Genomic DNA, 6,264 nt, shown 5'->3' on the forward strand with positions numbered 1-6,264 from the left:
ATATATATCGCTGGGCTGCTAGATGCTGCATTTAATTAGCAAGCTGGCCACAAAGAGTCTGATTATATCACTCCAAGACGACTTTGTGGAGGAAATAATGGTGTTTGACGCTCTGTTGCTGCTGCTTGGACCAGGAAACGTGCTTCTACCATCATTCCCTTCAGCTGGGGGGCCACAAAGGGGCACTTCAAGTCCATGACGTAGCAGCTCGCTGCCAGGGACCTCTGCTTCACCAAACCAAAGGTAAGATAGCTAAGTGCTAACTGCTTGTGCTCTCATGCATGTTCAGAGTTGGTGTCTTTGCTCTGTTTAGTTGCTGTTTGTATGTTAACTGCTGGCTGTGTGCATAGTTTGTGGTGTATGTGTCAACTACTGTTCTTCAGACATCTTACATCTCTTCTCCTGCTTATCAACATCTGTCTGTTTCAAGCAATGCATTATTGTGATTTTAATGTACATAATTGACTGTCTGCTGAGGTTTATCCATCACAGTTCAGTACATAGACTCTACTTCTCTCTTGATTTATTACCTCAGTAAACATTGTAAACATGAGTTTATGGTCTCGATCTCTAGTTTCAAGTCTTCTTCAATACAGCATGATGTTAATTTTGTAAATTATGGTCCATTTAGAGTCAAATAGATGTTAAAGCAGACTATGCTTTAGGGCGGGGCTACCTTGGGATTGACAGGTCGCTGACACAGCGTTATGTCTTTATGTGTTTATTTGAGTATCTGCTCTGTATACAGTACATTCTCTCTGTGCGCTCCATAAAAGTTGGCTTACTGACTTGTAGTCTACACATAATCTTTCAAAAGTGGCATCCTGATGCAGTAGGAACCCCCAGAAACGTTGGTGTGTTCTCAACACACCGCACCAATGTTTCAGAGAGTTGTCATATTCAACATTATGTACTCAATATACATATATCATGCATGTATATTTATGTTTTTTTGTGCCGCAAAATCCCTAATTTAAATTTAGCAGTGATTTAGGGAGAATACCTTCTCCTGATGTTGGCTGTTTTGGAACACAAATTTGCTATAAATAATAATTTTTCTGTTTTGTTGGACATTTAAACTTATTGAAACATGAGTATACTCTCAAAACGTTGTTGATATTTTAGTAACTTTGCTGTTCACACTTGAGAACATTTGTTTGTGAACATTTGGCAGTTCAATATTTATACATCCTTTTTAAAGCGTGTGTGTGTGTGTGTGTGTGTGTGTGTGTGTGGGCGTGCGTGTGTTTGATGAAAAGCTGGCTTTCTGTGACGTGGTTGCAAATTAAAAAAAAAAAAACGGCTAATTTTGAGTGTTTCTGTTTCCTGCTCAGCCTGGCACTGTGGTTATGGAAGTGGGGGGTCTGTGTGGTTTCAGGTGACCCATAGCTGTGTGGGAGGTTTGGCTGCCTGTGGTGGTGGTGGTGGTGGTGGGTCTGCCTGCTTATCGGAAATGCCCCCTCCCATTACCCACACCCTCACTCCCTGTAAAAGCTGCCTATGTTTCCTTCTGGCTCATAATGAGATACACCTCCAGGGCTGTTTATTTACAAGCCTCTGAAACACCTCTGTGCATTAACAGGGCTCCCATTCACAACATCGGAGGGGATGTATTTACTAACATGTCCACGCACCGGCATGTTGACATCCACGGCAAAATTGCGGGTGAAGTTTTCACGGTCATGGGGGATTTTGGCAATTCAAATGCCGGTATGTATCACACCGAGTTACAAATCACAAAATGGTGCAGTGCAGAGGAAGATGTTGACAGTAGTGCCACAGTTTCATATTTGAATTGACACTTGTGACTGGAAAACAATGAGAGAAATGTTTGTCCTGTTTGTGGTTTTGGCACATCATTTCTTAGTTCAAAGCTTTATTTATAAGAAAATGTTCCTGCAACTAAACCAGTGAGCCAAAGTTTGCAAGTCAGTTTTCTTTTGCAATGTGTTAATGAAATGAATATAGGGAGAATATTGTCAGACTATCTGCATTATATTATTTCTGTGCAGCCATACCGAGGATGTTTCACAGTTTTTTCATTCTGCCACGTGAAGTGTGGACTGATCTAGATTTCTTAAGTTATTATTAGCTGTGAACCATTGTTTTCTCTCTTTGTTCTCATGGGTATAGATGCTCTATATCTGACTGACACATCCTGCTCCTTGTCTGTGTGTTCCCTTTTCAGGTTGCACAAACACAACCAACAAAAGTTCCCTGCTGCTGCAGCTCAACATGGGGCTTATTCAAATAAGGAGGAGTCAATACATTGAAATATGTCTGTAATGCAACAATATGCAACAATATGCTGTATCTGTAAATCCAAATTCACTTTACTGAGGCGGACTTGGATGGAAAACAACATTTTAGAATGCAATTAGACTTGCCATCCCATTTTGCATTGGCTGAACTCACCGAATAGTCCCGTTCATGCTTTCCAACCCTCAAGGAAGAGGTGGGCTGTAATGAGGGGAACATGGCACAAATCCCCACAGCATGCATGCTGGGATTTAGTGGCAAATAAAAAGGTGGGTAAACCATTTCCTTCCTGTCAGTCACAGACATCCGAAGGGAATAAAAACATTAATATGCAATAAAATCAAAGTCTGAGTGATATTCCACATAAGAACTGTCTAATAACCCCATAAAACCAAACTATATAGTTAAATAATTTTTGCTAAAAGCATGCAGTGGATACATTTAGATTAGCATTGTATGTGTGCCAACAGGCCGACTGTGTTTCCACGGAGAGAGTAGACTCGAGTCTCTCACAACACAAAATGCAGATGTCCAAACAAGGACACAGATGTGGCTGAGACACCGCCAGTTGGAAATATTATCTAATGCCTCTGTCGGGGAGGTGTATGCTAGTGGCACTGCGTCTCCACAGAGCCACTTAACCTCACTGGAAAATGTATTGCACAAAGTAAACAGCGGCCCCGTATTACAGCACAATATGATCCAGTGCAAACACCGCTATCGGCGTCCATTGAAGCAAAGCAGTGAGCGGTTTGCAAACCTCCCTCTCCTCCGGTCCACGCGCAGGTAGTGGCTTGCCTCTCATCACAAAATCATCGTTGATATTTACAAGTCTGGAGCGGGATAATTGCTCAGCTGGAGCACTAACAGACACGCCGGAGAGGAAGACAAACAGGATGTGGTGTGAATGACGATTAAAAACAAGGGGGAAAAAAAAAAGCCAAGCTTGGCAGGTTGAAGTGGCGCATGTTCCCTTGGCGTGCGGCCAGCTCATCCCCTGAAACCAAGCAACCTGTATTAACTCGTGACTAACCTGATTAACCTGTTCATGGATCACACAGACACAGATACGGGGAATGATAGATTCCCGGGCTGGCAGCCAAGCGAGTCATCTCGAAGGAAATGGTTTGTGTAATTAACAGAGGAGCTCGGCGGGATGACAGGGGGTAATTGTAGCGTTTGCAGATGATGTCTTATTGTCATCGCGGGTGCCTCCCGGGCTGTTATGGGTACAGGCGGCTGCTGCTCTGGGCTTTGGGATGGGAACAGACACCTGGCAGCGCTAGACACGCGAACCCCCTATTGACTCTTCCCATTCACCGCCTCCTCCCATCCCTTTGACACCATCTCCAGAGCAGGTTGCTGTATGGTGTGTTTGATCGTATTAGCTTCAAGCTGCTGTAAAGCAATATCCAAACAGCCTTGTCACAATGGTATGAAACATGGCAGAGGGGCTGCGGGGGGGGGGGGGCATTAAATATTTAGCTGTCCTTCTTTTAGAGCTCGATGGTGCAGCCATGCTGCGGTGGCTTCACACGCAGTCTCTCACTTTGGCCTTCACTCTGCCCCCCCCCCCCCTCCCTTAGCTGGTTCACCCAAATTATGAAAAATATCACTCACTCAATAGGGAAAAACATGTTCTGTCGTACCTCTTGTTGTACATGTTCGTGCAGTATATTTTTCACCTTGTGTGAGTCATCATGGCAAGATGTTGTCTTACAGTAGACACCGACTGTAGCGGGAAACACCAGAGAGGCGGGTTTGAGTACTATGCCAAGTGTTAACATGTGTCTGTCTGTCTGTGGACACATTCTGTCAACGTGATGGCGTCACGGCCGTGCAAGATGCTCTTTAAAGCGGCTTTTATTTTTCTCTTTTTTTTCTGATCGGGATTAGGTTCTATTGTTACTTACAATAGACCTTAGGGTTTCCTGCAAAAAAGTAATTGGGCCTTGTGATGAGTGTCTTATGACTGGGGCCTGCACCCGAGAGTCTTTTTTTTTAAAATTAATTTATTTTTTGATGGGGGTTCACTGCAAGCCAGCGACAGACTAGTACTGACCTTTTATTATTGGCCGTCTGTTGCAAGGACAGCTTTGGTCCATGTTAACTTCCTGTCAGCTACCAAATGAACACGCCTTGCAACAGGAAATAAAAAGGCCCATTTTGAATGTTTTGATGAGCAACTTTCACTGGAGAAAACCAGTTAATGTTTTTTCATCCACTGGATGAACTGACTCTGGATGGTGCACTGTAGTGGACCGCTTCTTATGTTACATATTCCCGTATGTGCTACTGAATCAACATCATCCTTTCATAGTCGATGTTAGATTGAGTCGGGGAACATTGGCGGAAGAATAAATTACATTAAGCAAAAAATAGAAACGGCTTTCAGTAAATTTAGAGGAAGATGGAAAAAGGCAGGTTTGTCTCAGTGGAATTCCCCGAGTCTACAAAACAGCAGAAGAAATAAGTGACCTAATGCTTCAATGACAAATACAAGTCTGTTTTTAGAGGAAAAGTGCGTTTTTTTTGCTGGAACTTAAATCCATATTTAGATCATAAAGACATCTAATGTATTGAATTAGCATTTTCAAAAATCAAACAGTTGACTTAACCGATCTCAGGTCCGCCACATGCCAAATATAGCGCCTACATCTGGGGCCCTATCGGATCACGCTCCACTCCCCCCCCCCCTCCCCCACCCACCTCCCACTGTTTCCTCTGTCTGACAGATGTCAGACATGCTGCGACAGGCTCAGCCCCAGAGATGTTACGGCGAGAGCAGAAACACGGGGATCAAGAGTGAGTCTGTCTTATCACCGCAGGTATAAAAGGAGATTAGCCGACTCACCTCAGGAGAAGCCCGTGCTGGTTTACACGGGGGTAATGAGCGGTTAAACAAAGGTGGTGTTGCAGTTGGGGCCCTATACAGCTGCCCTATCGGGTTTGCTTTCCTCAGATCAGTCCGTTACACCTCACCTCCGTCGCCTTAATCCAAGCCAAGATCAGGTTTTGGCTTGTTTCCGTCTTGTCATAGAAAGATGAGGTGAATTCAGATACTAGCTTCCAGGAAATTCCAGGGTCATGTCACATGTATGACATAAAATGTCTCCTTAATTATGAAGACAATTATTGACGATTAAGAGATTGATTTGTGTTTGGAAGCCCAGGAGAACAGACGGACCACCTGTTCACTTTCCATCGTATCGGCTCAATACGAGCAGATGCAGATTCATGTTTGCCGCTTGATGTCTGTGCCATCTCGTGACAAGATATCTGACAGCAATAGCATGTGCACAAGTCCCCCCCCCCCTGGTCACACTGAGCCCCCTCTGGCTCTATAGATGCGTCTCTATTACCAGCAGATGCAGGAAGCGGCAAGCTGGCTCACACACCTGTCTGTCTCACGGTGGCCAAGAAGGAGGGCCGTTGGGCTCCACTGATCAAAGAGAATGATTAAAACAACTGTATGTTGGACAGATGTTTGGCCTGGTGTTGATACACCTGCAGGAGCCGCCTCGTATACGAGCGATTTTTACGGCGTCTGGTTTTTCTATTTGTGTTTGAGTGATTTTACTCTTCCCTGTTTATAGTTTAGCGTCAGCGTGCAGTCCATCTCAACCCTTGCTCAAGAAGAAAGCATCCCTTTTCTGATGTGTGATTTATTTGCCTTTTTTTTTTTAAAGCATTTTTATAGCTGCTACCTTGTTTGTCAGCCCAAGTGTGCTACCCTAGTCTATAAGTAATGCTTGTGTGCTCTACATGCTGCACCCATGCTGTGTGCTGTGTACACAGCATGTGGTGCGGCTCTCTGCATCGATACGTGGTTTTACAATGCATGTGTGACACGCGGCAAACGCATGCATATGTTTCTATGCGTACGCTTGAGGGTTTAGGTTGTAACCAAATTGTTATGAAAATACAATGAACTTCTCAAATGTATGATGTATCGTTGTGGCTTTGTGCTGTAATAACCGTTTATTGTAGCACAAATACAATGTT

The sequence above is a fragment of the Anarrhichthys ocellatus genome, unplaced genomic scaffold (assembly GCF_004355925.1).
Source record: "Anarrhichthys ocellatus isolate YVR2014 unplaced genomic scaffold, GSC_Weel_1.0 scaffold4, whole genome shotgun sequence".
In the NCBI taxonomy this organism is placed as follows: Eukaryota; Metazoa; Chordata; class Actinopteri; order Perciformes; family Anarhichadidae; genus Anarrhichthys; species Anarrhichthys ocellatus.